The sequence below is a fragment of the Montipora foliosa genome, chromosome 14, assembly GCF_036669935.1.
Source record: "Montipora foliosa isolate CH-2021 chromosome 14, ASM3666993v2, whole genome shotgun sequence".
Classification (NCBI taxonomy): domain Eukaryota; kingdom Metazoa; phylum Cnidaria; class Anthozoa; order Scleractinia; family Acroporidae; genus Montipora; species Montipora foliosa.
Genome location: NC_090882.1, coordinates 9,276,978 through 9,289,528, shown reverse-complemented (window position 1 = coordinate 9,289,528; position 12,551 = coordinate 9,276,978). Strand labels below are relative to the sequence as shown.

Sequence of the window (12,551 nt, the reverse complement as noted above, 5' to 3'; positions counted from 1 at the left end):
AAATTGCAAAGGATGATTTTATCACGATTAATTGCAAATTAATCATTTGGCAAGATGAGAAAGATCGTATAAAAGGATCAACTCCCATCAAACTATGGGCGATTTGGAAACCGGATTCAAATTGCAGGGAGTGTCGGGAAATTTGCTACTGTTTACAGGATGCAGACGACACTGACAACGAAGACATGCCAGACAACCGATGCAACACCAAAGGGGAGTTACCTCTTAGATAAAGTCTGTTTGGTCGTTGACTTTGAAGGGATTTGCTTGGCAATGGATCTCTCCGAAAAGGTGGCAGTCAGTTCATCCCTCGTGAACTTGGTTGGTGCGATTGGACTCGATGTCATACGGGATCGATTCATTACAGACCATCCATCTCTTTTTCCTAATCTCTCCCCGAAAGACCATCATACGGTCCATTACTGCACAACACATGTTCATTGCCACCCGTACCATCGTTACCCCGATGCATCGTCTCACCGGGCCAAGGACATTCGGGACAACCTCCTCACGTTGTACACGAGACCCCAGACCGTCCTCTGGTAGCTTTCAAAGGAGGGCTGATGGAACGGCGATGGTTGACCTCGTGGGACATTCCTCACATCGACTTGCAACCTTTGGGATGCCCAAAATTCAACGACCTCCCTTGGCTAACCTCTGTCGCCTTCTTGTGGTCGCCATCGAGATCCCCAATTTGGAGTGCTACCATTTTGTGCAATGGATGCCAGGTCAAATGGGACTGGACTGAGATGCGAGCTACGTCAACCACGAATGTACCCGACGGTTCCTAGAGGCTATGAAACCCTCCCCTTTACGGCTGCTGTCCCTGGGCCCAGACACTAGCAAAAGACAGCTCCCTTCCATCCCGAATAGTCATAAACATGGACTAGGTCAGGCACCAGGTCACCTCCCACGTTCCAACTGGTAAAATAAGTCATTTTTCTCTCATTGAATCAGTTTTTTTATCTCTTTACCTCATTTTCGTCTGGTTGAAAACATGGGTTCTTGAAGTCCCATGAAACTAGAGTAGAAACCACATTGCTTTTTTTGTGGGAGACCTTTCTGTTCCCAGTCCCTCCGCGTTTGGGGGCCCAAGGGGGGAGGGGGTATCCCAAAGGGTCTTTTCCGAAACTAGGCCACGTGGTGGGTATAAGAAGGCAGGGCACACGACCAGAAGTTAACCTCACAGTTGTTTCTGCTTCACGTCGTCTGTTCTGTTTGGTTTGATGCCATGAAAAGTTATTGGTACATGCCCCCCCCCCCCCCCCCCCGTCCCCCCCAAGATCCAGGAGTTCATTTTCACAAGAAAGCCTGGGCGGAGCACAGAGACCGGATGACAATTGTGATGAAGGAGATCAGCGAGCTCTTGATTTCTCCCAGACCAGTCCATGCGGAGGTCAGCTCCACAAATCCACCCTCAATCCTCAAGAATTGCATTCATATTGGTATACCTGTGCTGCTGGAATAAGTTGGAGAGGCCCTCAACCCAGCCTTAGAATAAATCTTTTGGAAGGCAGACTTTTGTTCAGGTAAGATTAAGATTACATACCTAATTTTTTACATTTCTAACTGTAGGATAGCAGTGATAGCACCCAAGCTCTCCCCCAATTACTTATCTACTACATATTTTATCCTCCTCATTCGAACATACTGCTTAACCCATTCGCAGCTCAAATACCCTAGGACGCCCTTAATGATGAGTAAAATCGTCTGGCATTAGACAGAGTAAACTCTATCAAGTGTCACTCTCAGTGGTCAGTGGCTTAAGCTCAAGATAATAGTGTCACCACCAACTTTTGTGAAAGAGAAAAGCTAGAGCAGCATCTAGATCCAAAACAGCGATTTCATGACTTAATCAGGAAACATTTGGACCTTGACACCTAATGCACATATTCAGTGGGCAAATTCCAAGTCGCAGGAGGATTTGAAATAAAGATTTCTTAGGTTTTGATTGAGGCATTCAAATGAAAAAGACGAAGGAACAAAGAGTTGGTCATTTATTTGGGCCATTGAAGAGACAACTTTCCCACTCACTACCTGTCCTTCGTTGGATCATTATTGCACACATCACTAATGTGTTTACTGAGATTGTGTCCATTGTTGCTATGGTATATTATTTTGTTTTGCCGCCTGGGAAACTGTTTCTTTTCATAAATTATCAGAGATTTTTTTAGCTGTTCCATCCTGTTTTTGGTCTGTCATGAAACATGCAGAACTAGCAGTAACTTGGACCCACGACTGTGATGTGAAAGGCATGAGTTCATTCTCGACTTTATGTCACAAACTGTTTGGTATTCCTGTTTTTAAAGAAATTTTGCATTCCAAAGCAGTCTGTGACGTAAATTAGAGAATAAAACCATGCTTCTCACATCACGGTCGTGGGTCCAAATTACTGCTAGTTTTGATAACTTTGCGCATCTTACCCGGCAGATAACAAGCGAAATTTTGTGGTAAGAATTGTAAAGCAAGTTTGCTTGTGGAAGGGAGATTAATATTGTAGACGAAAAATATTTGAGTTTAGCTGCACTTTAAAGTGTACGCAACCCCAAAACATGTTTCTGCTAGTTACATTTTCATTTTGCTTTGGATGGGAGAACATTTTTTTAAATATCGTAGATGTGTTGTTGGGGGGGAGGACGTTTAAGGTGGCTTACTACGGTTTTGTTAAGGAAAAGATCAAGATTTTGAAATCTTTGAAATTAAAGCAACAGGATGTCTCTTCTGAAGTGCTAGTCACTGCAATTGATGTAAAATGTAATTTTACCTAACAAATAAATGGAAATTAGGAGAAAAAGCCAAATATAGTGACCAAGCTCCTGGAGATGGGACTAGAAACTAGACATTTCAAACGCCTTTTTCTCAAAAGCTAGCTGTACAACCAGGGTTGAACGTTTAAGAATAAGTAAACGATATGAAGACCAAAGTGTCAACATTTTTTAAAAAAGGTCTATTGGACAGTTTTTCAGTTAATAGACGAAAATCTACATTTTGGCCATTTGCGAAAAACTTGTCTGACAGATTTAACTATTTATTTTTATACATAATTAGTTTTTCTCGCTAAAGAAATCCTGAAATTTTAAGGTGGGGTCGTATGGCTAGTTTTTGAGTCTAGTTTCCAGTCTCCCTCCAGGAGCTTGGTCACTATATTTAGCATATTCTCCTGATTTGCATTTATTTATTAGGTAAAATTACATTTTACATCAATTGCAGCGAAGAGACACCTTTTGCTTTAATTTCACAGATTTCAAAATCTTGATCTTTTTCTTCGCAAAACTGTAGTAATCCAATTTAAGAAGGTCATGGCATCATGAGAATGCTGTCAGTGTTATTTTCCTCTTTGACAGTCAAGTGAGAATGTGATCCTCGCAAGGTATGTGCGCGGAACGCCTAATAACGTAGCGAGGATTGCATTCTTGTGAGACAAGAAAAAGGAAACTTTGACTGCTTGTACCATAAAATGAACCAAGAGTGAATTAGATAAGAGTATTGTTTTAGTATGGGTGGGCTCTCCAGCACAGTCACATATGAGTCTTTGTTTTGAATACCCTAGAAAACACGTGACATGACTTCTGCTGATTGGTTGAAGTGGTAGCCCTTTGTTTTCGCACGTAAAGTGTATCTAAAAATAAGTCCATTTTTTTGCTGTGCTGGGGCAAGACTGCAAATTGGTTGAGAAACACTCTTTTTTAATTCTCCCTTGAATGAACTCAAGAAAGTTGGACAAGCTTTAACACTGTTTTACAACTTTATTTCATGTGGTGTCCATAATGTTCGCTTAGGTAAAATATGCTATTTACAAGGTGATTTTTGTAAAATTTAAAAAGTTAAAAAACCAAACGTTTTTGGCTGTTTGCCATCATCAGGGTTAAAAATGACCGTCCACATGCATCCATGCATATATATCTTATGTAATTCCCGTTGGGAAAAGTTTGGAAACATAAGAAATAACTTGTTTGTTCAGACTGGGGCAGAATTGTTGGATCACATTTTTTCACCTGGCTCGTTCTCTCTTCAGCACAAACATTCCTTAAACGTAGGATCGTCGATGGGCTAATGATCCAACAATTCCTCCCCAGTCTGAACAAACAAGTTATCTCTTATATGTTTCCAAACCTTTCCCAACAGGAATTCCATAAGATATAATGCATGCGAACGGTCATTTTTAACCCTGATGATGGCAAAAAGCCGAAAACGTTTGGTTTTTTAACTTTCTAAATTTTACAAAAATTACCTTGTAAATAGCGTATTTATTTCATATGTTTCCGTAATAGAAGATCACGCACTAAGCAAGATACTACTTCCATGGTTAAGAACTGGAGCTCAGGGGCTTTCAAATGTTTATTTTTTGTTTGTTTTTCACAGATCACATATGGAGGACGATTTACTGATGCTTGGGATCAGGGGTGCCTGACGACGATTCTTGGAAGATTCTTCTTGGCCGAGATTCTTGAAGATGGTTACAAGTTTTCTAAACCAGGTGAGAATATAAATTGTATCAATTTTTCTATTTACCATGCTCTCTGGCTTAAAGTGCTTGTCACCTCAACAACCTTTTCCGCCTCATTTATTCTCCATTTTGTTGTTTTTAGAACCTTTTGATTGAATTCACTTTTTATTTGCTTTGAAAGAGGGGAAAAGTAGTCACACTTTGATCCATAGCTACTTGTAAGCGATGACGGGGAATGGGTTCGATACCGGTTGACGTCACAAATTACTTTGCATCACTGTTTTCAAAAAAACTCTCCTAATGCAAAGCAGTCTGTGATATCAACCCAGTATCAAACCCATTCCCCTTCAATGCTCCGCTATAGATCAAAGTGTGACCACAGTCAAAGCAAATAAAAAAGTGAAGTTTCTATAAAAATGTTCAAAAAGCACAAAATACATTTGGATGATTTCAGAGAATAAATGAAGTGGAAAAGTTTGTTGAGGTGACTGAAGCCCATATTTTAAAACGCCTTAGCGTGTGTGGTTGATTTAGTTGTTCCAATTACACAGTTCCTTGAAATAGCATGTTAAAACTTGTGTGAGCCATGTTAAGGGAATGTCCACTCCTTGCATGGGTAACTTTAAACTGTAGTTGGTAATGTCCACAACCAAATTTGTTGTAAATTTCTTAGAAGTGGTTTGTATTAGAAAAGGAATTAAATTCAGTAGCGTTTTTCTCACTGCACGGCCATTTTGGATAATATTATGTGTCACATTTGCCACATTGTTGTTGTACAAAAGTTCTCTGTAAATATATCGTGTCACAACTATTCAAGATAGAGGGCCCGGAAAATATGAAAGTGAAAATAAGTGTTTCTTAAATTAACTTTGTGGTAAAAACGTTTTCTTTCAAACTTTCAATTGGATTTTATTGCAAGAATTGTTTTCACTTCTCTACGGTTTCAGACTAATGCTTATGGAAGTCCTAATCGGTCTCTTAGTATAGCTCAGAATTAAACAATGTTTGACTGTGACAAGGTGACAAGAACTGCTTGAATGCAGCAAAATAAATTAACATGGCGACCATTTTGGGACAAAATCATCACTACAACGAAGCATCCTGATGATTACAAGAATCTCCCAGCTGGTACAGAAAAAAAACTATTGAAAAGCGAGGAGAACTGTCTTCGTGATATAAAAAATAGTAGGTTAAAATAAAGTTTCACTTAATTTGTGGTTAACCCTTCTTGTATGGTGTCTCTAGGTATGTATTCCCTACTGGATATGATGGACTCAGACAGGAGTGGGATAATATTGACAGTCTACCAATTTCTGACGAGCCAGATATATTTGGAATGCATAAGAATGCAAACATTGCTTTCCAGGTGAGAGAGAACGGACTACTAAACACTTAATGACTGGTCCCGAGGGAAACAGTTCCTTTTGTTTCCCGAGAATATCAATGGTTCCCCGTGGCGCAGCCAAGGGAAACAAAATGAACTGTTTCCCGAGGGACCAGTCATTAAGTGATTTGTTATATAGCACAAAAAGAAAAACGTGCAATGGCAACAACAACGGCGGTCGTCGGTCAACATTCGGGGATAACAGTGCACTGTTACCCTCTGACGTCATAGATTTTGCACTGTTGCCCACTCAGAGACTTTTGGCGGGAACAGTTTTATTGTTAGATGTCATGTGATCTCGAAGTAACCAATGAGAGTGCCGGCTGTTTAGGGAAAAAATTCGGCTATATAATAATAAAATTTGTATCCATTGGGTTGACAAGATCAGTTGGCCTCAGGGGTGGGATGCACATCTTTTGCCTCTGTCGTTAATCAGGGCAGAGGTGACACTGGAAATGTCGGGTTGTTTTCTTTTCTAATTACTTGCTTTTCTTGTTAGCTTCTTTTCGATTGTCACCAAGATGATGACAATTTTTTACCATCGTTGTTTTCATACTGCTTATTTTTATTATTTTTTTTCATGGGGACCCTGTGAAACCCTTAGCGTTAGTTTTTGGTGAGGGTAAACGTAGCTGTTTTTCTTTACTTGAGAGGAGTATCGTTTTGTTACCAATGAATTACTTAATTTGTGACATTAATGACTAATAAACAATTAGACCCGTGGCCCTTAAGGGCGAAGGGTCTAATTGTTTTAGTATCGCGCAACTAGTCGGACAGAAAAGGCAATGATAAAGTTAGCAAATGCAAGTTGAAAATATCTTTATTTGGGAATAAAACGAAAGAAAACGTCACGCTTTTCGCTACTCGAGGACTATTTCTAATAGTCCTCTAGTAGCGTAGCCAATCGAAATGCAGCATTTGCATTAGTCCACTAGTTGGGTGATACTAATTGTCAGTATTCCCAGATGCAACCGATGTTGGGTACAATTACTGAATGCTGGTTGGTCGCAAGAATTACGAACTTTTTAACTTTCACAGTTTCATACCATTGAATATGTTTATGCCTAAGTTTGTGGCTTTCTTTGTAGCTTCCGGGACAGTATTGTCGAAAAGTTGCTGTATTTCCGAGGGAGACACTTCTCCAAACCTGTCGTTTTCAGCCATTTTGCTGGAACAAAACTTGAACTTAACCCCAAAATGTTTTTGACACACTGACAATTGGCGCACTGCTTCTTATTCGCTGATAACTGGGATTTGGCGAGCCAATCAGAAAGCTAGAACTGCAATAACCGGGGGTTGAGTATATACTACTGATACTTATATGGCTGGCGTTTCTGTCCGATATAACGCATCCTGTGATTGGGTAAGAGCAGCTAAGCGCCAGGGCATTATTCTCCCGTAATGCCCATTGGCCGATTATGGATTATGCAAATTAGTTGTTTCTTCTTTGGGACCGTTCTGTTAGACATGTAATAAACAACTTAATAACCTTGACCTTGATCTCAAACTTCTGCCTAGCTGTATTGACCAAGCGATCAGCAAGACCTCAGCTTGAGACATGATTTTTCTGGTTCAGTTTGGAATAAATAAGCACCTGTAAGTTTTTGCTTGTCTTTGAAAAAATTTACTCGTGCTTGTTATTCCAAATTGCACTCGGAATCATGTGGTTACGTTTACAAATAGTTAACTCCTACAATCTTGTTATTTGCAGGCTCAAGAAACTAATGCCGTGATAACTCCAGTGTTGGAAGTGCACCTGCGTTTGGCACATGGAGGAAGCCGTAAAACAAGCGATGAGATGAGAGGACAAGGTCAGTCGTCCATACGAAAACAAATGAGGAAGCTTTTTGCAGATATTTTAGGTTTTAGGTTTTAAGTTTTATTTTTCATACCGAGAGAGGGAGCTTCCTTATTGCTGTTTTCTGTTTTCTCCATTTTAATGGAGTTCTTAGTTCTCCGGCTCTCTTTAGTAAAGGGTATACAGTCAAATCTTTCTACTATTTTGCTTTCACTGAACTCATTCCAGATACACGTTCATTTACATCAATCTGGATAACAAGTTAAGGCGGGCTACTTTATACCCAAACACTTTAATATCTGAAAGTGGTACTACGATCAAAAATCACTTCTCGTTTTTCTTCACATTTTGAAAGTACTAGTGTTGAATTCTCAACAGGTGATAGTTTTTGTGGTTGTTTCAAGAGGAAGGCTGTTTGTTTCAACTCGTCTTTTTTCATGTAGCGGTCTGTCATAACTTGGTGCGGTTCCAAATGATGAGCTTCCAACGACCAGAATCGAGGAGAAGTGACGTCATTTACTCACTAACTTAAAAATAAGTTGTGTGAATGTGGCTCAGTTAGTATGCAGTGCAAGAGCTTTTGGCATTCAGATCGTCAAATTCTTGTTCTGCATACTAATTAAGCCGCATTCACACTGCATTTTGAAGCAAGTGAGTAAATGGCATCTCTTTCTCCTCGATCCAGCTCCCTGATGGCTTACTGGTTGGAATCGCACCAAATAATGCCAGGCCGTTAAATGAAAAAACAGGAGTCAAAATAAACAGTCTTCCTCTTGAAAAAATTACGCCTGTTAAGCATTCGACGAAAGTAATTTCAAAATGGTCTTTTTAAAGTTTATTTTTATTTTTTATTGTAGTAGCACTTTAAAATGAGGCTAGTAGCTTGGTGCACATAACCCTTTTTCTGTCTTAAAACAAAGGTGAAACCAAAGAGATCTTGGAATGCATAGCACTGAGACAAGAAGGGGCATGTAACGTTTAAAGGGGAAATCAAAAAGAAAAGTTGAGTTTTTATGTCTTAAAGCGTGCTTGTTTCATTTTCAGATTGATAGCAAGGGAAATGTTGACTACCTTACTTGGACAAGAAGTGGATGGATTTAATTCTCTCTTAAAAGTCGTCAAGGTAGGCAAATACCTTAAAGATATAGTTTTTCACAATTTGTAGGTGTTTTATAGTGTTGTCTGGGCAATGCTTCTGTCATTAGTAATCACAAGCAGTAGGTAGATTTTTCATACACTGTTTTTAAATGACCATCGTGTCTGGTTTTCAAACCTTTTTATTTTATTTTGTTGAACAAACTTCAAATCTTCGCATACTACTTGAATGTAGCAGATCCAAAAGATGTTTGACGTCGAGGTGGATACAATGGGAATGGACATTAGTTAGAACAGCACCAATTGGGAATCACTGATACTTGATGCGATGGAAAGGTGTAATGTCCCCGTGAGAAGAATAGAATACAAGCTGCTTGGCAATGGGGGAAGGGACAACTGAAAAATCAGAGCCCTAGGCAGGAACTGAACCGTCGTCTTAAGACCGGTCGGATGCTGTACCCATTGAGCTACTAGAACTCACTGGAGATCTAGATCGTTTATTTAGGTCCTGAATCAACGTCTCCCTCTGGTTTGCGTGCTCTACAAAGTTCTGCGCCTGAGTTGATACAAATACATGATATGATTTTTCAGTTGTTCTTTCGCCCATTGCAAAGCAACTTGTATTTTAGGGACTCACTGATTCATTCCCGTTTCTTTTAGACTTCTTTGCAACAACTACAGGAAGCCGTTGAGGGTCTTGTGATGAAATGTCGCTCGAGCTGGACAAAACGTGAACAATCAGGTTTGTATTAAAACTGTTGCTGCTTAAATTAGTTTGAATCCTTAGCTACATGAATAATTCAGTGATATCCCAAACGTTAATTTTCACTATTCGTGTTAATCGTTTGATCCCTCAGTCAATTAATATGAAAACTGGTCTGCCTTTCAATAGAAATGACATGCTTGAAAACGTATTTTTATAAACCGTTGGTAAATGTGTGCAAAGGAAAATAAAATGCAAGATATGGACAGGTATCGGTATCAATGAATATTCATTAGAGTATGCATGAAATGAGGAGAATCTATGAATACGTGCATTAGAAGCATTGAACATGCATGAAATGAGGAGAATTTATGAATCGATGAATGTGCATGAAATGGACAGGTATAGATGAATATGCAGAAAAGTCAATGAATACGCTTTCACTTGTTCGTTTGAAGTTGTCATTTTTGGTCCTCTCGGGCATGAAGCAATGCTGTGTGAAAGAAGCAGAAATTTGATGTTAGCTTGGAATCAAATTATAACCCTTTTGTGTTACAAAAAAAAATTTGTGTGTGCATTGTTTTAGTTGTCATTGAATGATTTAATATCTCTTTAGGATTTTTAGAGTTATCTTCTCTTTACTTTGTTTTGCTGCAGTGTAAAGTTTTCAAAGCTTTAGCTTTTTCTATTTTGCTTTGCAGCATTGTTTCATCTTGCATATGGAGCCTCGTTTGAACTATATCCCAGAATCCTTGCTTTACACTTGCCCACTGTACAAAACGTCTGCCTGTGCTGGGGTCTTGTCCATCACTGATAAACACGGTATCTTTGCTTTCGATTCTTGCTTATTGCATTTCAATAATCTGAATTTAAAGTCTTGGGAGACTGTGAAGTCCATTCCTTCGTAGATGATGAACTGTTGCTGAAGTGGGAAATAACATACACGTTACCTGCAAAATCGAGAGTTCATCTTTTATTCAGCACTTGTGTCCCGATTTATAAGTAATGATTTTTTTGTTGGACATTAGGTCGTGTACAAGTGCAAACATCAAGTAGATATTTCTGAGTGGATATTGTGACACATCAAAATCGACGGGCATCTCTTGTATGTATTTCCGGACATACCAATTTTGCAGCAATGAACTGAATTGTGCTGCTATAAAGAAAACAATCCATTTTTACCTCAATTCTTCATTATGGGTGGTAATGTCTGACAGTTTCAGAAATAAAACGTTCTTAGTTAGATATAGAGTTGACGTTAGTTGGGTTAATTTTAAAATGTGCCTTTGTATTTGTAGGTCATTCCACAAACTACATTGTTGCTGTTTATCTACCAACTGGTCTACCCTCCAACTTCACCTGAACGAATAAAAGACTGTAAAAAAGAAAACTTCATATGGCACCTTAGCTTTTAGAGTTATTCAGACAGCGTTTCTGTGAAATCTACTCATTTGCGATAAGATTATTTATCTTCATTCATAGTTTAGAGAACTCATTTCTCTTGGTTATTTTCAATCATTTCGGGTTCAAAGCAAGTCATTTTCTTCTCGATTTCATTTATTCCTCTTGAATTCTTGTCATTTGCCATTTCTGACGATGTGAAGTTAGGAGGAGTCCTGTACATTTTACGTTTGATGTTAAAAATGAAGTATCACAGACTCGTGTGATTTTTGTGTTGAGGCTCAAAATGTTTTGAAAAGGCCTATTGAAATAATAAAGAATGGCACTTCTTTTTTGCAACTTGTTCTCTTGTTCCAAGGATGAGTTTAATTTATTTCTCAAAACGTTTGTACATTTCTGGTTGAGGGATAATATTGAAAGTATGTGCTGTGTATGTTCATTCCCCTGAAATGAGATAAGATTGAAAAATATACATGAATAGAAGGGAACTGATGAGTAAGCATGAATGATATTCATGACATTGATAATTATGTATAAAATGGACAGGAATTGATGCATTAAATGTACTGACATGTGCATCAAATTCTTATGAATATGCATATACTGATGAATATGCTGTAAATGCACTGAAGTCGATTAATATGCATGGGGTTGACGAGTATTCATGAAATTTTAACATTCAACTGATGAATATGCATTAAATCATAAATATGCATGCAAATAGATAAATGTGCATTAAAATGTAAAATTCAAGTGAATAAATATGCATTGAATTTTATGAATATGCATGAATATGCCGTAAAAAAATTACAATTCAACTAATGAGTATGCATGAAAATCTATAAATATGCATGAATATGCCGTAAATACACTGAAATCGATAAATATGCATGGGTTTTGATTAATATTCATGAAATTCTAAAATTCAACCAATAAATATGCATGAAAACCTATAAATATGCATGAATCACGAATATGCATAAAATGTGATGAATTTTTATAATATGCATGAAAATCTATAAATATGCATAAAATATGAATTTTAATTGATAAAATTTGCATTAATCAAAATGTAAAATTCAAGTGATTAATATTTATGAATATGTATGAATATATGAATGTGCGTGCAATTATAAAATATGCATGAATATGCCTTAAATATGCATAAAATATGAAATTTTATAAATATGCACTGAAAATTGATAAATATGCATAAAATCAAAATGTGAATTTTTAAAAATATGCATGCAAATTGATAAAATTTGCATTAATTAAAATTTAAAATTCAAGTGATTAATATTCATAAATATGCATGCAATTATAAAATATACATGAATATGCCGTAAATTCACTGACATCGATAAATATGTATGGTTTGATGAATATTCATGAAATTTTAAAATTCAACCAATAAATATGCATGAAAACCTATAAATATGCATGAATCACGAATATGCATAAAATGTGATGAATTTTTATAAATATGCATGGTTGTTATAAATATGCATAAAATATGAATTAATTGATAAAATTTGCATTAATTAAAATGTAAAATTTAAGTGATTAATATTCATAAATATGCATTGAATTTTATGAATATGTATGAATATATGAATGTGCATGCAATTATAAAATATGCATGAATATGCCTTAAATATGCATAAAATATGAAAATTGATAAATATGCATGAATAGGCATAAAATCAAAATAAAAATATGCATG

At 37.3% G+C, this 12,551-nt stretch overlaps 1 long non-coding RNA gene across 1 annotated transcript; it reads left to right on the top strand.

The window, feature by feature from the left end:
• The first annotated feature begins 1,390 nt into the window (after positions 1–1,390).
• LOC137984323 (uncharacterized) lies at positions 1,391–10,865 on the top strand. The gene is made up of 8 exons (XR_011119109.1): positions 1,391–1,529; positions 4,363–4,477; positions 5,693–5,813; positions 7,543–7,642; positions 8,674–8,752; positions 9,385–9,466; positions 10,129–10,249; positions 10,726–10,865. It is a non-coding gene; the product is annotated as an uncharacterized lncRNA (long non-coding RNA).
• Positions 10,866–12,551: the final 1,686 nt, after the last annotated feature.